This window comes from Macaca mulatta, chromosome 5 (assembly GCF_049350105.2).
Source record: "Macaca mulatta isolate MMU2019108-1 chromosome 5, T2T-MMU8v2.0, whole genome shotgun sequence".
Taxonomy (NCBI): Eukaryota; Metazoa; Chordata; class Mammalia; order Primates; family Cercopithecidae; genus Macaca; species Macaca mulatta.
The window spans coordinates 120,295,057-120,319,830 of NC_133410.1; the positions used below are offsets into that span (position 1 = coordinate 120,295,057).

Here is a 24,774-nt window from a genome sequence, read left to right on the forward strand (position 1 = left end):
TCTTCGAAGTCAGAGGTAGAGAACATTATTTTTAAAGGGCCAGATAGAAAATATTTTAGGCCTTGGGAGCCAAGAGACAAAATCAAGGATATCGTGGAGGTATTTCTATAACCATTAAAAATGTAACTATTTAAAAATACAAAACCTATTCTTAGCACCTGGACATAAAAACAGGAGTTTGACTGTCTGACCACAGCCTGGCAACCCCTGCTCTGCATCTTCAGTCTCCTCACAAAAATTTCTCTTCCCCCTCTTGGTTTATGTGGACCCTGGCTGCTCCCTGAGCACATTTCTATGTGATGTCCTCATTAACGATGATTTTTTCCTTCTACAACCTTCATATCACCATGCCTGGAGGTAAGGGTAAGGGTCTTCCTAGATCTCATTGCTGCCTGCAGACCATTGTAACAACCCTCCTCCCCTTTCAAACATTCCTTCTCAGAAACATATGCTGCTTGATTATTCCACCTTCATTCATTCTTGCCGTAATCATCACCAGATTTCGGAGACACTACTTCCTCATCCCTCAACTTACATTCATAAGTAGATCCTATCCATTACGCTACCATCTATCCTGCTCCAACACAACTCCTGTCATATATCATAGTGATTTCAATATCTATGCAGACAAACCTTTCCAGCATCCTTACTGCTCAGGTCCTTGACCCCCTCAGCTCATTAACTTGCCTTCCAGTGCACCTTAGTCGCTGTAGCTATGCCTAGATCTTGATGTTATGAATTATTGCACCTTTTCATAATCTCAACTTTAAGCACTCCAATCTCAGACTTTTGCGTGCCTACTTCCCCTCCCCAACCCGGTCTCTCATTCTCACTCTCTCTGGTACCCTAACTCTAAAATGCCTTTCTTTCCAGTTCCTATTTTTCCACTTTCCATCATATCCTTATCCTCACATAGCTTAGATGCTGTGGTCCATCATTATACTGACTTTCCTGCATACCACCTCAGCTATTTGCTCATCCATTATCTTGGCCTAGAAAAATCCCAAGCTTATTAAATTCAACTCCTAACTCACTATTCGGCTGCCCAAGCAGCTGACTTGAACTGAAGAAAACCGTACAATCAGGTTCTTGTGTCTCTCATTAAGTTCATGACCACTACTCTCAGGTGAGCTCTTAGTGCTGCTCTGTAACACACCTCTTTATCCTTAGGTTCTGTACTCCTCTCCTAGAAGATTATTTCACACCTGAAAAAGAAAACTCTAATCTCCCACATCTTTTTTCTGCCATCTTTCAAAATATGACCTTTTTTTTTCTTATTTCATTGAAATAATGGAAACAATCAAAAGGCAATTTCGGTGTGCTTCTGCAACAGATATACCAACCTGCGCACATCAGTCCCTAAACATGCTACCTTCCCTCCAGGTAGAAGCTATACATTGCCTTTGCTCCCTCTAAGGCTAGCCCCTCTTTCATGCATTGTGTTCCTCATCACATCTTAGGGACATTTTTTCTACATTTGCTTTCTCTATCCTGTATCAGATTATACCTGTCTGCAGGAACATTCCCAATATTCTACATCTATGTTATAATATCACACATTCTAGAAGAAAGTCATTTGGCCTCAATACACTTCCAGATACCTCCCCAGTTCTCTGCTAGCTTTTATAAAAAGTCACCTCAAAAGATTGTATTTAATCTCTCTCCACTTTTACACCCATTCTCTCTTTAACATACTTCATTCTGGTTTCAACTCCAACCACTTCTCAGGGACAAAGAGCTCCATATAGCAAAATCCAGTGGGCACTTTTATTTTCTTACTTCACTTACTGGGAAGCAGGCTTTGACACAGCTGGTGATTTCTTCCTTGAGACCTGCCTGACCTCTGGAATACCACTCTCCTTTCATGATCCTTTTACCTCATGAGATGCTCCTTCTGGGCTTGTTCCTCTTTATCTTCACATCTGAACATGGTAGCTATCTAGGGTTCAGTCTATAGACCTTCAGTACTCTCTCTTTCTATACTCAGTTTTCGGTGAACTAATTCAGTTAGTTTAGCTTTAAATGTCATTTATACACTATTTCCAGAATCATTTCCTTTGAATTCCAGATTCTAATATCTTACTGCCTATCTAACATGTCTAGGTGGATGTCTCATATGAACTTCAAATCTAACACGTCCAAGTCCAAGTTATATATTTTCTCCCAAATCCCACCGCTAAAACCTCTTCCCATCTCAGTAAACCAGAATTCTATTCATCCAGTTGCTTGGGTCAAAAAAAAAATTGAGGCTTTTTTGACACCTCTTTTCCCCCACACACAATCTAACACAGTTCTGTTGATTTTACCCTTCAAGTATTGTTTAGAATCTCACTACTTCTCTCTCCACCTCGAGTATCTCAGTCCAAGGTAGCATTATCTCTTACGTGAATGCTTTCAGTTGTCTAAGTCATGTTTTTTTTTTCTTTCTTCCACCCCAATTTCTCTGTAGTCTGTTTTCTTCTGAAGCAAAAAATATTCTATTAAAATATAAGTCACAGATTGTTTTCTGCTTAAAACCCCATTGACTTTACATTTCTATTATTTCTTTGAGAATTTCTTGCCTTCTCTATTTCTAATAGTAAGATGCTAGAAATCTTAGCTTATTCCTTCACATTTTGTTCGTTTCCTTTCATATTTAGTGTCATTGTATGTTTCTCTATAATCTTGGATATTTCCTTGGCTTTATTTTCTTGTCCATTAATTAAAAATTTTAATTTCAGGGATCTTAGTTTCACCTTCTATAAGCTTTCTCATAAACCTGTATAGATTATTTGTATAGCATTCTATTCTTGTTTTGTGAATATAATGCTTTCTTGAAACTACATAAATGTGAATTAGTGAATTCTTTTTTCCGATTTTTTATTTGCCCCTTTATTCTATGATGATTTTTCATTTTAATTTATATAGATCTTTCTCCTTTATGCTGTTCTTTTTTGTCTGAAAAATCTTGGTTGTCTGTTTATATTCAATCAAGAAGCATTAGTTAACTAGTGTGCATTTTCTCTGCTGATAGGTAAATGTTAGTGTGTCCCATGCATGGTAGACTTGGAGATCAGTGTGTGGCTGGACATAATTTATTGACTGGGAGGTTTAACTTTAAATTGAATGAGCAGAGGCAGCTATTAGGTCTCAGGTCCCCCAGAATTCAAAACAAGGGGCTTTATTCTTGGCAGACGCATTCACAGCAGAAACCTTGATTTAAGCAAGTAGGTCTACTCAAACTCTTCAGAAAAGAATCCCCTGGGGATTTTATCTAGAGGAGAAACACTCTGAATTTTTCGTTGCTGCCAATTGGGGGTACTGATTGGTGAATTTTACCAGATACAGATCTTCATTTAACATCTCTTTTTCATCCTTCTCATTTGTTCTTGACATAACTTCATTATAATCCCTCACAACACATCTTGAACTTAAACTGTTTTGTATAGTTTCAGCCATCCATTAGCTTTCGTGCTTCTTTGACTTTCAGAAATGAATTAAAATGTTTTCTCTACTGATGACTCAATTTCCTTACTTTTTAATTCTCCTCCTGGTTATGAATTTTTAATTTTTATTGTTTATAGTTCTACAGCTTAGTAGGCATGACCACGTTTGTAATGGAAGAAACAACTTTACCTGTCTATCTATTGCAGAGTTTGTGCTATTTAATGAGATTATAATATTTTCTCTGTGGGTTTTCCGTTTTGGTGAATATATAATTTCCTTAATTTTTTTCTCCCAAATTCTGGAAGGGCTATTCACTTCATCTATATCAATTACAAAACCAATGTTACTTGTGTCTAATGCAGGAGTCCCTAACACCAGGCCATGGACTAACACTGGTCCACCATAGCCTGTTAGGAACCAGGCTGCACAGCAGGAGGTGAGCAGTGGGTGAACCAGCATTACCATCTGAGCTCCGCTTCCTGTCAGATCAGTGGAGGCATTACGAGGGTGAATCCTATTGTGAACTCCACATGTGAGGGAAATAGGTTGTGCCCTCCTGATGAGGTAGAACAGTTTCATCTCCAGACCAGTCCCCACCTCGCACCGCTTGTCCGTGGGAAAATTGTATTCCACAAATCCTGTCCCTGGTGCCAAAAAAGGTTGAGGACTGCTAGTCTAATGGAAATTCATTTTCATGCAGAAAATAGTGTTTACAATAGTTAGTATTAAAAATCGGTATAAAGATGAAATTGAATGGGCAGGATTTCAGTTCCACAGTATTTGATAAAAGTTTCTTTCTCTATGGAACATGGCAAAATGCGTTAAGGAGAAAAAAAAAAAGTCTTGTTTTCCTTTGGTGGCATCATGATGATTACTTACCACGGGACATTTTCATTACTTACATATGTTTGTTGCTTTTTGATTTGTTAAGCATATATGATTCAGCATCATTTTCTCTAATGCAAGATGACGAGAAAACCCTCAAACCACAGTGGGTTCTGCTGGGATATCCTCTCAAAGTATTCACGTTTGTCAACCACGTGTGGCATACTAAAAAGAAAAAAAAGTGAGACTTTTTGAAATAATAAAGTAGAAGTAACTCGTTAATAGTTTCAACAATAAATGCCAAAATTCAGTTTTCCATTAAAAGGTTTTTGTCAAGTTGAAGAAAATTATTTCATTTTAATGGTTTTTATATTTTATAACTTTAAAATTATTGGCATGTTTTAATTTTTTCCCTTAGAAAAGTTATATTTAGTTATTTCACTACCAGTTTGAATTTACAGCATATGCTTACTCTAATTACAAATTACTTTTCTAATTTAAAGATTATGATCACTATATTCTTAGCATCTGGTAAGGTAGATAAATGTAAATGAATTTCAGCGATTTAGATATAATGTTAACATTCACACTCCTCCAATATTATTCAGATGACTAAGACATTTAGATTATCTTAATTCAAAGGTACCTAATATTCATTAGTATCATTTTGTCATAGAGTCCAGCTATAATTACTTATGTAAATAAGTAAGTTAGTAGTAAAATATGTAATACCCGACCGGGCTTGGTGACCCAGGCCTGTAATCCCAGCACTTTGGAAGGCCCAGGTGGGCAGATCACTTGAGCTCAGGAATTCGAGACCAGCCTGGGCAACATGACCAAACCCAGTCTCTACAAAAACATACAAAAACTAGCTGGGTGTGGTGGTGGGCGCCTGTAGTCCTAGCTACTGGAGAGGCTGGGGTGGGAGGATCGCTTGAGCCCAGGAGGCAGAGGTTGCAGTGAGCCAAAATCGCACCCATGCACTCCAGCCTGGGCAACAGAGAGAGAGCCTGTTAAAAATAAACGTAATATATGTCCTATTTATAAAAGAATCGTTTGGAGTTGCAAACATATTAAGTAATAACACAGATGAATTTGGTGATTGAATTTAATACAGGGTGAGCAGGCCATTTTTACACAGGGCTAATTGCAATGCCATTTAAAGTAAGAAAAGTCCCCAAAAGCTATGCCTTAAAGTCATGTAGTAAGCACAAAAAAGTAAGAAGAGAGTTTTGCAAAGTTAATTTTTGAAGGGGAAAGTCTCTGTTTTCTCTTCTTCTTAGCACAATTTTCTATGTCATAACTTCTCTGTGATCCTCACCTGGCCTCAGCTGCACCTCAGCCTCTACCTGCTGCCATCCATACAGGCTCCTCCCCTGCTTCTGTTGTTCTGCCCTCCTCTGCTCTGCATTGGAGACCCACTGCACCTGGCCTAAGATTCTCAAGGACTCCTGTTAGAAACAATTTTTCTGCCCTCTTTTCTTCTTGCAAAATTTACCTGTCTAAAAGCCTACGTCAGTAAATTTTCCAAACTTTTGTTAATAAAGCTAATCAAGAAAAAAATTTTGAGCATTCAACTTCAGAATATTATTTTTGGTTATTTGTACATTGGATGCATGAACTGCCGTATGAATATATGTGTTTCATAAAACATACAAAAATAAAAATTAAGGGTAACTGAGGAAAAAAGTGGTTAGTGAAACTTTATTCCTATACTCTGATAGAAGTCTAGTATTTCCTTTGTGGGCACACTCACTCTAGAGACAACTGCATAGATCATTATTTTGGGTACAGCCAAGTGGTTGAAAATCAAATAAATTATTTCTTGTAGGATATTGATGAGGGCCATTGACTTAATGTCTCTCCGTTTTCAGACATGGTTGTACTTGAATAAGAGTTTTTCTGCTAAAGATATGACACATTATGGTATCACAATCTGTGTGAAAACCCTGACGATGGAAATTTTTAAGGGGAAGCATTACCTCAAAGCCCCCTTTGCATAAACTTAAAATTGACCATAGAGACAGATATTTTTACAAGAAGATACAAATTTGTAAAAGGAGATGCTACCAATTAGGTGGGTATTGGAACATGTAAACACTTTTGTTATATCTCTCTAATAACAGTCCTTGGGTTGGAGTAGCAGAGAGTTATAATTTATTCTGAGAATTATTTTCTTATTTGTTCTCTTTAATTGCAGATATATAAAATGGCTATAGCTTATAGTTTCAATATGGTTGCTACTTAAATATTTATAAAATTAGTTTTTTTCTAACTAGAAAGAACTTTAGATTTTATTTCATCCAACCTCTTTATTAGGCAGTAGGGTAATTTGAGAGTAGAGAGGTTTAGTGGCCCTATTGAGGTCACAGAGGTACTGACAGGACTAAGGCTTTACAATCCAGCTCTTCTTCTTGTAGGACCGGGAGGCCTTCTGTTCTCAATCAGCAGAAATATAAAGGGATCCTATCTGAAAAATGCTCTGAACTATATGTGCCTCTGCTTGCATTCAATTTGTTACAGGGAGTGTCAACTATAGATCCCAGAGTTTAAAATCTCATCCATGTTACAGCTATGGTGACTTGGATTTATAACTCAGATAACAGTTTTTCTAATCAGTCTTGGTGAGCAGAGCAGGAATGAAGCATAAAGAGGAAAAAGATAGACCAAAACTGATGTATAGTAGAATCCAAGCATACAGAAACTTGGAAAGGCTCAAGAAGCCTGTAGAAAAATATGTTCTAGTTTTATGAATCTCTCTTGCAAAGAGAATTTTTAGAGCTCTGTTTTCAAAGTATCTAAACTGGAATGGGATTTGGATGATAGAGAGCCAAGACACTGTGGTGAAGACAAATGAGGAAGCATGCATGGATATACACTGACTCTGAATAACCAATTATTGATTTGAATTAAACTTCGAAGAACCCCAAGGACTTTTTTAGAAGATGGAAACAGAATGAGGAATACTGTTTCCTGAGTACTTAGGATGCACCATGAACTGTTACCTTAAGGACATTGATTGGGTATCCTTTGATCCGCCATTTCTTTGAGTTAAAGACCCCTCTTCAGGTGCAACTATATGCCACACTCTAACATAACCATATATTTGTTACTTCCTATTGTCTGTTGCTCTTATTAAAATGTAGCCTCCCTCTTAGATATATATCTAAAAGAAATGAAGGCATATGTCCACATAAAAACCTGTTCACGAATGTTCTTAGCAACATTTTTCACTGTAGACAAAATAGTAGAAACAACTCCGTCTACCACCTGATGAATGGATAAACAAAATGAGGTATACCCATACAATAAAATATCATTCAGTGACAAAAATGAGGAAGTACTGACACATGTTATAACATGATGAAACCTTGAAAATATGCTAAGTGAAAGGAGGTCAGTTACAAAATACTACATATTATATAACTCCATATATTAACTTGCTAGTATTACCATAATAAAATATCATAATCTGGATGGCTTAAACACAAGAAAGTCATTTTCTCTCAGTTATGAGTGCTAGAAGACCGGGATCAAGATGTGAGCAGGTCTGGTTTCACCGGAGGCCTCTCTCCTAGACCACCTCTTGCTGTGATCCTCACACGGCCTTACCTCTGTCTACTTACGCCCCTGGTGTCTCTTCTTCTCATAAGGACACTGCCCAATTGGATTAGGGCTTTGTTCTTATGATATCATTTAGTCTTAATTACTTTTTTAAAAGTCCTCTCTCCAAATACAGTCACATTCGAGGTTAGAGCTTCAACACACAAATTTTGGGGAAACAAAATTTGTTTCATAACACATTTATATGAGATATCCAAAATAGGAAAATCTACAGAAACAGAATGTAGGTTTGTGGTTGTCAGGGTCTAGGGAAATGGGAAAATGAGAAGGGATTGCTAACGGGTACAGGGGTTTTGGAGGGGATAATGAAAATGTTCTTGAGTTAGACAACGGTGATGGCTGCAAAACCCTGTGAATACATTAAGCACCATTGAATCATACACCTTTAATGAGTAGATTTTACGGTGTATAGATTATATCTCAATAAAGCTGCTTAAAAATGCAATCTCAATGTGGTAAAGGCACATTTGGAGATAGAAATAACGTCGGTTAATTTAACAAAGAGAATTTAATAAGTAATGAAGAACTGAGAAGCCAAAAAAAAAAAAAGACTCTAAAGTATCACAAAAGTAGCAACTGGCACCCTTAGAGCTGGGAAAATAGAGAGACTGGAATTATTAACATTTAGCAGCTTAGAGGAGATGAAATTTAGACCTTTAGGAAGGCACTCCCTGGCTGATGCTAGTGTCTCTGAGGAAAGGTGATACAGATTCTTTGAGTCTTGCAAACACTGTGACACGGAATCAAGTACTGCAGGTGGAACAAGCTGGCCCTGCTGGGGTGAGGGAGGGTTATGAGAAAAATGCTGTCAGAATCAGGAGGCAGGCAGGAGGCAAGCAGGAAGGAGGGTGTGCTATCCTCCTCCATTTGCCTCCAGGTTCCTCAGGGAGCCCCTTGTTTTTAGATCCTAATAGAAAGCAGCTGGCAAAGGAGAACTGTAATTTGTAGGGTTCCAGCCCTAGCATCAGAAAGCTGATGATACAAGGATGAGTTAGAATTCCAGAGACAATGGCTAAACTAATGACACACAAGGTGTAGCTTAGCATAAACTACAGAATCTCTTCGACCTTTTCCAACCCCAGTGATTATAGAGTCAAAGGGTTCATATAGTAGAAGAACAATGACCAAACGCTGGTCCACCTCTGATTCAGTACAGTGGGTGATTGTCTAAGGTAGTTCTCAGACCACTTTAAGGTATTCCCCTGAGCGTATCTTGCTGGGTGGTCAAAACATTCCCTGGGTTTCTTGAGAAGCCTAATTAACCTGGCCACCCAGACAGACACCTGTCCAGCTCTGCTGCTTTCTATCTTACTAGGCTGGAAGATGGCCAGAGGTGCATCAGAAGCTGGGTAGCCTTAATCCCTTTGGTCTCCAAAATGCCACAGATTAAGTGAAATAGTTTTAAGACCCTTGTTTGCATTTTCAACAACATAGTCTTACCTAACATATATTTTAGGTATTGACACAATAAAAGAATTTCAAGACCAAGCTGAACTTCTGTGCTTCAATCTATATTACATGATAGCAAGTAGACGCATATTAACAAACTTTTATAAGAAAACATTTACGCTCAGTGCAGTATTATGATATATATTTTTATGTTGTGATTCTCCTGCTACCATATTTTTAATGCATCCATTTTGCAGCAAGGATAGAGCTTTATTCTAATATTAAGTTCTTAATTTGGGGAGCTAAAATGCCAAATGCTTTTTTGTTTATGAAAGGATGATGAAAGTAGGTGGTAGTTTTTATTTTTGTTTATTATAGTACCATTTTGTGGAAACATTAAAAAGACTACTCTGCATCAGCTTAGCTCTATTTCCTCATGTCATTTGCACACATGGCAAAGTTTGTATATTCCAGTAGCCAAACTTGAAATGACTTGTCCAATGTTCTGAATATTTCTTTCTTCTCTTCATTTTTCTCCCATACTCCAACATGGCAGACATGAAGCACTGCTCTGTATTTCCCGAATACCTTTTTGGGGCCAAGGGTCTGTGCCAGGATATCTGAGGATCCTTCTAGTTTCAGGTGGCTAGGAGTACCAGGGAGCATTCTGTACTATGAAGTTGGTTCACAGGTTTTTTTTTTTTTTTAATAATACTTTTGTTCTGCTTATTTTCATGGTCTTTCCTATGCTATCTTCCTATCCATTTCTTTCTCCTTTCCTTTAGGGACTCCAGAATATCAGGAAGCAATTCTCATTTTTTCATAGTGCAAGAATCCCACCCAGGTTTTATTTCTTTTCTAGTTAAGTCACTATTGGGCTTGTAGAAGTCAAGGTTTATTACTGCATATAAAATACTTATGACTAAAGCTCCAATTTTCATTTAAACAAGTCTATCAATATAAAAAGAATTTTTTTTTACATTCAAATTCCAAATTATCAAAATATGACAATGCTACAGCTTACAAAAATTTACTCAGCTTTATATTTACTTGGCAAGCTATCAGACCCATTGTCACATCATTACCTAAAACTTTGATCTATAATTCAGAATTTATCTGATTTGGGAACTCTAATGGAATAGGCTCACTTTGAGGTCTTTGTATGTAAGAATTGAATTATGTCTATAATTTGTATATGAGAATTGAATTCTGTCAAGCCTCTATAAGGCTTGAATTGTGTCCTCTGTTTTCAGCCTACATCTTTGTGTGGTTGGGCTGCTGTGTTTTGTACCAGTGGAAAGCTTCTGGGTGGTCTGCCAAGGGGATCTAGACAAAGCTCCCACAGGAATCTAGTCTGGAGGTCACAAAGGCTTGGGATCCTGAGGACAAGCTCCACAAAAAAGAGAGAATGTTCTAACATGATTGTAAAACACAGACACAAAAAGTAGTTTCAGCCATTGAGGCCACTTGAAAATCCAGCAGCATCTGATTGAATAGCATCTAGTCTGCAAACTGCAGATGTAAAGAGAAAACCCATTATTTTAATTGGATACCAGAATCCCTGGATCCCACCATTGTGTGCCCAACTGGCATGTTTCAGTTCCTGAGTTGGCAAACTCAGGAAGGTTTGTGTTAAGTATGTTAATTTAGTCTTCTACAAAATTAGCACCAAGCATGATATCAATTCATACATGTAGCTTATCCATTTGGTCTTTCTATTTATAACACAGAATTATAAATTCTATTCATCTAATTATATAATAGATAAAATACAATTTCCTTTTGAGGGCAATAATTATTACTCAGGCAAAGTAAGTGGTTGCTTTTCAAGAGACAGTTTATCTTTTAGCCTTTAAGAAAATTATCTTATCTATTTTTTCATAGCAGTAGTAAATTTCTGAGGATTTCCCAGGGTAAATAGTGTCACGTGGGACAGGTATTAGCCTTGCATGTGTGATGCTGTTATATATGTATCTATCATTTCTCTCAGTTTTTAAGAGAATCTGAGATATTAAGTGGCTGATGAAAAAGGCATAACTTTATCTTTTTGAAACGACAGAGTTATCAGGGGATCACCACTATGACTTAAGTATTAGCTGTAAAGATTCCGTCTCGCTCATTACAGTCATTTCAGTCTTTTAATTGAGATACATGATCAAAAACAAAGATAGGATTTGGGACACTGTGAAACCAACTGCTTCATGTTTTCAGAGATTTAAAGTATAAGTCCCTTTTGGGACTCAACATGTATATTTCAAAAATGAACCAGGTTTTAAAAAATGAGTTTCTGGACTAGATGATCTCTAATAATCTTTCCAGACCTCCAATTTTATGCATTTATGTGGGCATTCCCAATATGGACTTTTATGTATCTCTGATGTAAAATTATCTTGTTAGGAGTATAACTATTTTTAAAAGTATGTGATTTCCCCTCAGAGGTCATATTAGTTTTTTAAATAAACTGCTCAGCAACCAAAATTTACATTTTGCTGATAAATTTGTCAGGAAGAAAATTTCACTATTTATATTATAATTCCCATTTCCCTTCATTCACAGCTTATTACAAAATGTAACTCAGAGCCATTTGTATGTGGTGCTAGAATCAGTGAGATAGTATTGTGTAGGACTAACACTTCTAACTTATCTGCCAGACTTTGGAAATCAATGTTCATTTCACACCTACTCCCTCTCCCCCAGTAGTGCTCAACAAATACCAATGCTGGGAGAGATGACCCCTTTTAATTCCTTAATATAGGCCACAGTTCTCTTTGATTTATAGAAGACTGGTAGACTATTTATAAAATATGTATCTGCAAGATGCAGTTTATGAGAAACTTGGCTTTTGGGACACATTAATTCTAACTGCAGATGCAACTTTCATGTTTTATAATATAACCCTGACAGCTGTAATTTCAGATTAAAGATTTTTCATTCACATTCCCATCCTGATTGCTCTGCACGGTCCTTATATTACCTTATTGTCAATAGCAAGTGTTCACCCTTTTGGGAGTCATTTAATAACCAGCTGCCATTTAAAGTGTGGACAGAACATTTGTCTCAGCCAGGCCATCTCAAGTAGAGTTCCTCAGCATACAGAGCTGGGACCCCTTCAAGAAAAACAACAGCTGGCCTTCGCTATTGTCCCAACTTTTCCTTTTTTGTTGAGGCCAGTTAAAATAAACACACGGACACTCTTGGTGAATATTCTGAATGCATTTGTGAGTTTGTTATTTTAGTAACCAAATCATTCCCTCTGTCAGTCTCACCCCCAATCCCTTATCCCACTCTGACCCCATCCACTTCATAGCCCAGGCTTTCATTCTTTCCTGAGTTCTATCAATGTATGTTCCTCTTAAAGTCACTTATATTGGTTACTCAGAATTGAGCAACATGAAAATTGTAGGTTTAGTAGGTACCATAAAACGTCTGCTTTTTGAGAGGCGAACATATCAGTTTTTATAGATTACGTGTTGTAAATGATCAGACTGTAGTTAAGAATAATATTAATTATAATAACAAGACAATCTTCCAGGAATAGAATTACAAATCCTGGTTTGTCTATGAAATCTTTGAGTCCGTTGATATATGAAAATGAATTCATGATTGGTAATATTTGTATTTAGTGTCTCCCTTTAAATTTCCTTAACTTGACAGCTGGGGATTAGCATCTACAATAGGCAGCGGCGGTAAAAGGAAATAAAAATGAAAAGTAAAGGAAGGCTTAAAAAAATAAAAGACTCTTTCATGGCTAATTAAACCAGAATACAAATCAATCATTGGAAATAAGTGATGAATTTATTATGCTTGAAGGCTCACTATACCCTGTAGTGTTTGCTATACACCAAAATTGCAATTCTCATCAGCTTATAGGGTAATCATTTACCTTCAGCTTTACCTTTATCTATCATATTGATCTGAGACTCAGGCAAGGAATGGAAGGTTGGCAGTCTAAGTAAGTGTGAGGAGTTAAAGTGTCTGAGCTAAGAAACGTAGGAACCTCTGCCTAGTAGATGAAGACTTTACTTTTTTCTCATTTCAAATGTTAGGAAAGTATCTCAGTCCTAAGTCCACAGGCATATTTAATTCAATAGATGGTAGAGGTGGAGGTTGGGGAATGGCAGCCCCTGGATTTTTCAATTGATTATATCACCTTTACATGCTCCTGGGCTTAATGCTGACTGACACTTAGGTTTTGGACTGTATTATCAACAGTTATCAGGAAAGGGCTGCAATGTTAAATTCATGCTAGCCTGTAACCCTAGCATTTTGGGAGGCTGAGGTGCGCAGATTGCTTGAGTGTAGGAGTTCAAGACCAGCCTGGGCAACCATGGCAAAACCCCATCTTGACAAGAAAATAAAGAAAGTAGCCAGGCATGGCAGTGGGCGCCTGTAATCCCAGCTACTAGGGAGGCTGAGATGGGAGGATCACTTGAACCTGAGAGGTGGAGGTTGCAGTGAGTCACGGTCATGCCACGGCTGGGCAACAAAGCGAGACACTGTCTCAGAAAAAAAAAAAAGGCCCAACAGTCAAACACTAAATTAAGATTGAAATACTTTGAAATACTTTTTCTTCTGTTTATTTTCTGATATTTGATTTCACAGCCACTGCTATGTGTAATTTGTCTTCTAGGTAGACTATAATAATAAACTTTTTTCTTTTTCTTGAGAGTCATGCATAATTTTTACATAATGACATGGTTTTTCTTTTCACAAATGTCACAAGCATATCGTGAGGGACCATTTAGACCTCTAAACTGGCTCTTGATTTTTGCACTGAAAGAATATAATAGCACATAATGTTTCCAAAATAAAAATATGTTGAATTTATGAATACTTCTCTAGATGTATGCAAATATCTAAAAATTTTGTAAAATGAAAGCCAGGTATTCTTTCATAGATACAAGATAAAACATAAGCATGTGACTGACTAAAGTCTAAGGAATGGCAAAAAAAAAGAAAAAGAAAAAACCAAATGTGATTACCTCTGCTTCATTAAAAAAATTGCTGACTTTCTTAATTTGCCGCCTTGCCAATGTGGGATTCACAGACTGGCTCCTACAAATAAATATTACTTCTTCTCTAGCGATAGTGCCATAACTAAGCTGTTGAACTCTCACCCCTATAAGGCACTTAGCTCTCTCTACTCCAGCTCCGTGACCTTGCCCATGGGGCTGCCAGGACTTCTCTTGGTTGTCTCAATGCATCTCATATATTAGCCACTATATGCTCTCTCAGAGTGAAAAACCATCATCCAAAAGTTGGCCCAACTCTCCTATGTGTCATCATGTGAGGGCAGCAATAAAGAATTAGGCCAGCTGCATCACCCACTAGAAGAAACCATGGTCTGAAACATCTGCATTTCAGGTCCAGCTATAGATGAATAATAAATCGAGATGTCTCTGCCTTAAATTGGAAAAGAGGTCCCATGACTAATCATGCCTATTAGAGTTTAAAAAAAAAAGGTCATCTTCATATTCTGCCTCTGCACTTCAGTGCTTACCTGCAGACGGTTAAATACAATTGAGAAGGTAGCTGTTTTAAGCAAGGCCATGAATATTTACCTTCATTTTTTCTTGTTTTATTAAAAAGAGAAAAGTAAAACAAGTTACTTTTTAAAAATTTAAATTAGAGAAGGTGCAGCACAGAAAAAAAAAAACCCTATAAAAAGGCAGACCTGTAACATCTAAATTAAATAAAAATTTAGAAGGACCAGGCCTTCCGGTGCTGGCTGTTTCATTATTTACTATAAACAAAGCACGGAGACCTCTGGAGGCTAATGGGGCTGTTGATTGGTGTTTACTCATCTCAGCAGGATCTGGTTTCTGATAATCTAGGACTCCTATGTATTGATGAGTGTAGGCTGCTGGTGAACTAGTAGAGCCCACTTCAAGGTAGGAGAGAATGGCTTGTAAGTTCTTTGTGGCTAGGTTGAGCTGAAAAACTTTGTTTATTTAGAATTCTTCCCAAGTCCTCTAGGACCCTAGCAAGAGCTGCAGAAGTCAAATTTCCTAACGTCCTGTGTGTCTTTGTAGAAGAATCTGGTTGATAAAAGGCTAAATAAGAAATCTACCATATTCTTCAAAGGAGTCCAGGACATTTTATCAGATATTTATTGTTTCCTTTTACATAGTGATGTTTTGGTAGATTGTCGTTTAAGCATAAGCTATTTTAGGCTGAATGACTACAATTATTATTATTTGCTCTAAGAGTAAATTTTTCAGAAAAAAAAACAAAGGTAATCTACATTTTGATGACATTTTAATTTTCTTTGCTTTCATGGCCTTTTAGGTTTAAGACCTAAAAGCAGATATCAAGATGATTTTGACAAGTTCTGCCACAGAAACTTGGAGCTTCGTTATAAGTAAGCTCCCATGAGAAAGTTTATTCCCCCGTGGTGGTTGTTCCGGATAAGAAATATAACTTTTGGATACTTAGCCCAATGATGATTCCAACTTTTTGTGGTCTGATGACCAATGATTATGTGATTTCCGTCTTAGAACCACGGAGATAACGTATGCAATAATGGCTTTGTATAAACTTAGTGACATTACACTTAAACCATAGTGAGTGCTAATACCTAGTAGCTATTTGATGTTGTCAGAATCATTTCTTTTCTGCCTCCAACAGAATTACCACAATTCTACTTCCCCACCAAAAGGAATGAGACACTGCTTTCCATGTATCCAATTAGGCTTTGCTGAGGATCACATTTTGATTAAAATGCAAAATTTAAAAGCCCACTGATTTGTTATAATTTCGGTAGTTCCAACGCATATATTTTAAGCTTGCTGCAGTTTAGGGAAAGATGTTTCACATTTCTTTTCATTTTGTTATTATGTCTTTATCATTTATCATTAATAGTCCTAATTAAATTTACCATATTTGTCTTTCAGAATCTGTGTTTAAAAAGAAGTTATAGCTTAAAAGATGGTATATAACTAGTATAAGAGTAAAACAATTCTCTCAATCTGTTTCTTCATCCCAGAATGACATTTTATGACTATCAAATACATATATCCCTTCTTAGTGAATGTTAGTTTTTTTAAAATATTGATAGAAGTGGACAAAAGCAAACCAGTAATTAAAAAATTAATTTGCTGATCATGTAAGAAAAGATAAATCTTATATCTATTAATCCATCAAGAAGTGTTTATTGAGCAGCTACCATTATATCTAAAACTGTGACAGATATTGCACAAAGTAAAGGAAAAGAATATTCTGAATTCTATCAAGGGAATCACACGAGGCAGACATGACACAGGAAAACATTGGATAACACAGACAAGCACATAAGTGTGTGTTGGGTTACGCAGTTGAGCAAGATAGAAATTCAGTGATGAGCATGGGCTAAGGAGAAGTTGTTTGAAAGAAGCAGAGCAAGGAATAAACCTTCACAGAAGGCCTGAATTAGAGAAGAGAGGAAGAGGCAAAATGTGGGTCACACATGCTATGTGATCAGAAGCCAGTAAAAAGGAACTAGTCTGAAGAAAAGAGCTAGTTATAAGAAAAAGCATTTGGATAGTTAGCAGGGTTGAAATCTAGGAACAGAATTTTCATTCTGTGTAGTAGGTAAGAGGGAGCCTCTGCTGGTTTTGAGGCAGAGAAGTGAAACTCCATAAAAATATGCAGAATATGTAATTTGAATAAGGGAAAAATCTAGGGCCGGTGAATAGGAAGGCTTAAGCACAGATGGGCAATGGAGATTGAGCAAAAATGATTCGTACAGGATTAATTTTGCATTTAAATGTTTTAGTTATATTATTATTATTATTATTTTAATTTATTTATTATTATTATACTTTAAGTTGTAGGGTACATGTGCATAACGTGCAGGTTTGTTACATATGTATACATGTGCCATGTTGGTGTGCTGCACCCATCAACTCGTCATTTACATCAGGTATAACTCCCAATGCAATCCCTCCCCCCGCCCACTCCCCATGATAGGCCCTGGTGTGCGATGTTCCCCTTCCTGAGTCCAAGTGATCTCATTGTTCAGTTCCCACCTATGAGCGAGAACATGCGGTGTTTGGTTTTCTGTTCTTGTGATAGTTTGCTAAGAATGATGGTTTCCAGCTGCATCCATGTCCCTACAAAGGACACAAACTCATGCTTTTTGATGGCTGCGTAGTATTCCATGGTGTATATGTGCCACATTTTCTTAATCCAATCTGTCACTGATGGACATTTGGGTTGATTCCAAGTCTTTGCTATTGTGAATAGTGCTGCAATAAACATACGTGTGCATGTGTCTTTATAGCAGCATAATTTATAATCCTTTGGGTATATACCCAGTAATGGGATGGCTGGGTCATATGGTACATCTAGTTCTAGATCCTTGAGAAATCGCCATACTGTTTTCCATAATGGTTGAACTAGTTTACAATCCCACCAACAGTGTAAAAGTGTTCCTATTTCTCCACATCCTCTCCAGCACCTGTTGTTTCCTGACTTTTTAATGATCGCCATTCTAACTGGTGTGAGATGGTATCTCATTGTGGTTTTGATTTGCATTTCTCTGATGGCCAGTGATGATGAGCATTTTTTCATGTGTCTGTTGGCTGTATGAATGTCTTCTTTTGAGAAATGTCTGTTCATATCCTTTGCCCACTTTTTGATGGGGTTGTTTGTTTTTTTCTTGTAAATTTGTTTGAGTTCTTTGTAGGTTCTGGATATTAGCCCTTTGTCAGATGAGTAGATTGCAAAAATTTTCTCCCATTCTGTAGGTTGCCTGTTCACTCTGATGGTAGTTTCTTTTGCTGTGCAGAAGCTCTTTAGTTTAATTACATCCCATTTGTCAATTTTGGCTTTTGCTGCCGTTGTTTTTGGTGTTTTAGACATGAAGTCTTTGCCCATGCCTATGTCCTGAATGGTACTACCTAGGTTCTCCTCTAGGATTTTTATGGTATTAGGTCTAACATTTAAGTCTCTAATCCATCTTGAATTAATTTTCGTATAAGGAGTAAGGAAAGGATCCAGTTTCAGCTTTCTACTTATGGCTAGCCAATTTTCCCAGCACCATTTATTAAATAGGGAATCCTTTCCCCATTTCTTGTTTCTCTCAGGTTTGTCAAAGATCAGATGGCTGTAGATGTGTGGTATTATTTCTGGGGACTCTGTTCTGTTCCATTGGTCTATATCTCTGTTTTCGTACCAGTACCATGCTGTTTGGTTACTGTAGCCTTGTAGTATAGTTTGGAGTCAGGTAGCGTGACGCCTCCATCTTTGTTCTTTTGACTTAGGATTGTCTTGGAGATGCGGGTGCTTTTTTGGTTCCATATGAACTTTAAAGCAGTTTTTTCCAATTCTGTGAAGAAACTCATTAGTAGCTTGATGGGGATGGCAATGAATCTATAAATTACCTTGGGCAGTATGGCCATTTTCACGATATTGATTCTTCCTATCCATGAGCATGGTATGTTCTTCCATTTGTTTGTGTCCTCTTTTATTTCACTGAGCAGTGGTTTGTAGTTCTCCTTAAAAAGGTCCTTTACATCCCTTGTAAGTTGGATTCCTAGGTATTTTATTCTCTTTGAAGCAATTGTGAATGGAAGTTCATTCATGATTTGGCTCTCTGTTTGTCTGTTACTGGTTTATAAGAATGCTTGTGATTTTTGCACATTAATTTTGTATCCTGAGACTTTGCTGAAGTTGCTTATCAGCTTAAGGAGATTTTGGGCTGAGACAATGGGGTTTTCTAAATATACAATCATGTCATCTGCAAACAGGGACAATTTGACTTCTTCTTTTCCTAACTGAATACCCTTGATTTCTTTCTCTTGCCTGATTGCCCTAGCCAGAACTTCCAACACTATGTTGAATAGGAGTGGTGAGAGAGGGCATCCCTGTCTTGTGCCAGTTTTCAAAGGGAATTTTTCCAGTTTTTGCCCATTCAGTATGATATTGGCTGTGGGTTTGTCATAAATAGCTCTTATTATTTTGAGGTACGTTCCATCAATACCGAATTTATTGAGCGTTTTTAGCATGAAGGGCTGTTGAATTTTGTCAAAAGCCTTTTCTGCATCTATTGAGATAATCATGTGGTTCTTGTCTTTGGTTCTGTTTATATGCTGGATTATGTTTATTGATTTGCGAATGTTGAACCAGCCTTGCATCCCAGGGATGAAGCCCACTTGATCATGGTGGATAAGCTTTTTGATGTGTTGCTGAATCCGGTTTGCCAGTATTTTATTGAGGATTTTTGCATCGATGTTCATCAGAGATATTGGTCTAAAATTCTCTTTTTTTGTTGTGTCTCTGCCAGGCTTTGGTATCAGGATGATGTTGGCCTCATAAAATGAGTTAGGGAGGATTCCCTCTTTTTCTATTGATTGGAATAGTTTCAGAAGGAATGGTACCAACTCCTCTGTACCTCTGGTAGAATTCAGCTGTGAATCCATCTGGTCCTGGACTTTTTTTGGTTGGTAGGCTATTAATTATTGCCTCAATTTCAGAGCCTGCTATTGGTCTATTCAGGGATTCAACTTCTTCCTGGTTTAGTCTTGGAAGAGTGCAAGTGTCCAGGAAATTATCCATTTCTTCTAGATTTTCCAGTTTATTTGCATAGAGGTGTTTATAGTATTCTCTGATAGTAGTTTGTGGGGTCGGTGGTGATATCCCCTTTATCATATTTAATTGCGTCGATTTGATTCTTCTCTCTTTTCTTCTTTATTAGTCTTGCTAGTGGTCTGTCAATTTTGTTGATCTTTTCAAAAAACCAACTCCTGGATTCATTGATTTTTTGGAGAGTTTTTTGTGTCTCTATCTCCTTCAGTTCTGCTCTGATCTTAGTTATTTCTTGCCTTCTGCTAGCTGTCGAATGTGTTTGCTCTTGCTTCTCTAGTTCTTTTAATTGCGATGTTAGAGTGTCAATTTTAGATCTTTCCTGCTTTCTCTTGTGGGCATTTAGTGCTATAAATTTCCCTCTACACACTGCTTTAAATGTGTCCCAGAGATTCTGGTATGTTGTATCTTTGTTCTCATTGGTTTCAAAGAACATCTTTATTTCTGCCTTCATTTCGTTATGTACCCAGTAGTCATTCAGGAGCAGGTTGTTCAGTTTCCATGTAGTTGAGCGGTTTTGATTGAGTTTCTTAGTCCTGAGTTCTAGTTTGATTGCACTGTGGTCTGAGAGACAGTTTGTTATAATTTCTGTTCTTTTACATTTGCTGAGGAGTGCTTTACTTCCAATTACGTGGTCGATTTTGGAGTAAGTACGATGTGGTGCTGAGAAGAATGTATATTCTGTTGATTTGGGGTGGAGAGTTCTATAGATGTCTATTAGGTCTGCTTGCTGCAGAGATGAGTTCAATTCCTGGATATCCTTGTTAACTTTCTGTCTCGTTGATCTGTCTAATGTTGACAGTGGAGTGTTGAAGTCTCCCATTATTATTGTATGGGAGTCTAAGTCTCTTTGTAAGTCTCTAAGGACTTGCTTTATGAATCTGGGTGCTCCTGTATTGGGTGCATATATATTTAGGATAGTTAGCTCTTCCTGTTGAATTGATCCCTTTACCATTATGTAATGGCCTTCTTTGTCTCTTTTGATCTTTGATGGTTTAAAGTCTGTTTTATCAGAGACTAGTATTGCAACCCCCGCTTTTTTTTGTTCTCCATTTGCTTGGTAAATCTTCCTCCATCCCTTTATTTTGAGCCTATGTATGTCTCTGCATGTGAGATGGGTCTCCTGAATACAGCAGACTGATGGGTCTTGACTCTTTATCCAGTTTGCCAGTCTGTGTCTTTTAATTGGAGCATTTAGTCCATTTACATTTAAGGTTAAGATTGTTATGTGTGAACTTGATCCTGCCATTATGATATTAACTGGTTATTTTGCTCGTTAGTTGACGCAGTTTCTTCCTAGCCTCGATGGTCTTTACATTTTGGCATGTTTTTGCAATGGCTGGTACCGGTTGTTCCTTTCCATGTTTAGTGCTTCCTTCAGGGTCTCTTGTAAGGCAGTCCTAGTGGTGACAAAATCTCTAAGCATTTGCTTATCTGTAAAGGATTTTATTTCTCCTTCACTTATGAAACTTAGTTTGGCTGGATATGAAATTCTGGGTTTAAAATTCTTTTCTTGAAGAATGTTGAATATTGGCCCCCACTCTCTTCTGGCTTGGAGAGTTTCTGCCGAGAGATCTGCTGTTAGTCTGATGGGCTTCCCTTTGTGGGTAACCCGACCTTTCTCTCTGGCTGCCCTTAAGATTTTTTCCTTCATTTCAACTTTGGTGAATCTGGCAATTATGTGTCTTGGAGTTGCTCTTCTCGAGGAGTATCTTTGTGGCGTTCTCTGTATTTCCTGGATTTGAATGTTGGCCTGCCCTACTAGGTTGGGGAAGTTCTCCTGGATGATATCCTGAAGAGTGTTTTCCAACTTGGTTCCATTTTCCCCCTCACTTTCAGGCACCCCAATCAGACGTAGATTTGGTCTTTTTACATAATCCCATACTTCTTGCAGGCTTTGTTCATTTCTTTTTCTTCTTTGTTCTTTTGGTTTCTCTTCTCGCTTCATTTCATTCATTTGATCCTCAATCGCAGATACTCTTTCTTCCAGTTGATCGAGTTGGTTACTGAAGCTTGTGCATTTGTCACGTATTTCTCGTGTCATGGTTTTCATCTCTTTCATTTCGTTTATGACCTTCTCTGCATTAATTACTCTAGCCATCAATTCTTCCACTTTTTTTTCAAGATTTTTGTTTCTTTGCGCTGGATACGTAATTCCTCCTTTAGCTCTGAGAAATTTGATGGACTGAAGCCTTCTTCTCTCATCTCGTCAAAGTCATTCTCCGTCCAGCTTTGATCCGTTGCTGGCGATGAGCTGCGCTCCTTTGCCGGGGGAGATGCGCTCTTATTTTTTGAATTTCCAGCTTTTCTGCCCTGCTTTTTCCCCATCTTTGTGGTTTTATCTGCCTCTGGTCTTTGATGATGGTGATGTACTGATGGGGTTTTGGTGTAGGTGTCCTTCCTGTTTGATAGTTTTCCTTCTAACAGTCAGGACCCTCAGCTGTAGGTCTGTTGGAGATTGCTTGAGGTCCACTCCAGACCCTGTTTGCCTGGGTATCAGCAGCAGAGGCTGCAGAAGATAGAATATTTCTGAACAGCGAGTGTACCTTTCTGATTCTTGCTTTGGAAGCTTCCTCTCAGGGGTGTACTCCACCCTGTGAGGTGTGGGGTGTCAGACTGCCCCTAGTGGGGGATGTCTCCCAGTTAGGCTACTCAGGGGTCAGGGACCCACTTGAGCAGGGAGTCTGTCCCTTCTCAGATCTCAACCTCCGTGTTGGGAGATCCACTGCTCTCTTCAAAGCTGTCAGACAGAGTCGTTTGCGTCTGCAGAGGTTTCGGCTGCGTTTTGTTATTGTTTACTGTGCCCTGTCCCCAGAGGTGGAGTCTACAGAGACAGGCAGGTTTCCTTGAGCTGCTGTGAGCTCCACCCAGTTCGAGCTTCCCAGCAGCTTTGTTTACCTACTTAAGCCTCAGCAATGGCGGGCGCCCCTCCCCCAGCCTCACTGCTGCCTTGCCGGTAGATCACAGACTGCTGTGCTAGCAATGAGGGAGGCTCCGTGGGTGTGGGACCCTCCCGGCCAGGTGTGGGATATGATCTCCCTATGTGCCTGTTTGCTTAAAGCGCAGTATTGGGGTGGGAGTTACCCGATTTTCCAGGTGTTGTGTGTCTCAGTTCCCCTGGCTAGGAAAAGGGATTCCCTTCCCCCTTGCGCTTCCCAGGTGAGGCAATGCCTCGCCCTGCTTCAGCTCTCGCTGGTCGGGCTGCAGCAGCTGACCAGCACCGATCGTCTGCCACTCCCCAGTGAGATGAACCCAGTACCTCAGTTGAAAATGCAGAAATCACCGGTCTTCTGTGTCGCTCGCGCTGGGAGTTGGAGACTGGAGCTGTTCCTATTCGGCCATCTTGCTCCGCCCCTTAGTTATATTATTGAATATTCACATTAAAGAACTGAAATTTGTTATGCTTTGCTTTTCTATAACTTTTTATCTTGATTTTTCTAATAATATTCCAAAACTACATTAACATTTTTTTAAGTTTTATAGTTATGTTACCATAATGATATACATACACTGAAGAAATTTTTAAAAATACTAAACCAGCAAAAAACATAAAATTAAAATCTCATAGAATTCCACTTTACTTGGAAATCATTATCATTAATATTATAGCATACGATTTTTAAGTTACTTTTGTACTCACGTTTTTGCTGTCAAAAAATAGCATACTACAATACCCTTATTCTATAGTCTCCTTTTTTAAACTGGAGTATATAATGAACTTTTTCCTGTCACATTTCAAGAGTATTCTATAATGCCAATTTAAATGGTTATATTGTACGGCATGACAGAAATAGACCATGTTTATTTCCTTGGAGTCCTACTCTTGAGTATTAAGTAGTTGCCAGGTTTTCTTATAAAAATGGTTGCATAAACATCCTTGTAGCTAGATGTTTGAGTGCATACAAGATAATTGTTATATTATAGTGAAGTCAAAATTATTTATTAACATTTGTCTTAAAAATAAACACACTAGTAATTTAGATTTTTTTTTAAAGCAGGTTACTAGAGTTCCTGCCATGTGCAATTTGCACTGCTAAGTGTCATGTAAAATGAGTTGTACAAGTTAAAGCCCGTACTGTTATATAGTACCAGATAGGATGCCCAAGATACAACCTGCTCAATTCATTCTCTAGAAATGGAAAATTTTGATTTTAGAGAACACCGAGAAATGAGTTGGGAGGGTAGTTTGGACCCACCCTCAGGTAGTAGTGGTATGATTATAGACTAAGGTGATTCGACTGATTAAGATTTTAAAAACATATCTTTGGTACATTTAAAATGCTTTAAGGCAGAGTGATGAAAGTATGAAGATTGAAGTGAAGAATATTTATAGCTAGGGAACCAAAATGGAAGGTTACTGCCATTTCGTAGGGTGCGTGACCATGACATCATGGGGATACAAACTGTCAGGGAGGAAGAGGCAGGCATAAACTGAAAGAGAACCTTCAGTAAATGTAGCTGTCAGTTTTCTCGATCTGGCAGGACTGGAGCCAAAGACATAATCACCAATAACCACAGCAAAGGCAGTAGTGGGACTGAGTGGGAAGAGCTTAGATCTGCAATCATTTGTATTGGAAGAACCAAACTTTTCTTTGAAACTTAGAATAGCATAATGAATTAGGATGAACATATTCTTTGTAAGATGTTCAAAACTCCTCAAATCATGTATCGAGTTAAGGAAAAAAAATAAAACAGAAAAGAAGCATTAAAGAATAAATTCTGGTATTAGTGAAGTTCTAAAATAATTCGTTTTTATATGATTTACATGCTCTTGCTTTGCTATTATTTTAATAAACAGATTCACTCTATGTCAACCATTTACATGAACTTTTTCCAGTAGTCTAACAGCTATTGAAACCAGAATCTCCCCTGACAAAAAAAAAAAAAAATTCTTTTAATTTTTTTCTACTAGTGTTTTTTACACATTTACCCAACACAAACTTCTCA

The 24,774-nt window shown here is 37.8% G+C and overlaps 1 long non-coding RNA gene across 1 annotated transcript in view; it reads right to left on the reverse strand.

Moving 5' to 3' along the window:
* LOC144340918 (uncharacterized) overlaps nt 1–23,180 on the reverse strand; it is a 30,531-nt gene extending 7,351 nt beyond the window's left edge. Inside the window, exons 1-2 of the long non-coding RNA XR_013417465.1 lie at nt 23,087–23,180; nt 4,329–4,476 (exon numbers count right to left, since the gene is read on the reverse strand). This is a non-coding gene — a long non-coding RNA (uncharacterized LOC144340918). The remainder of the gene's footprint in view (nt 1–4,328; nt 4,477–23,086) is intronic.
* Between the last annotated feature and the right edge of the window lie 1,594 nt (nt 23,181–24,774).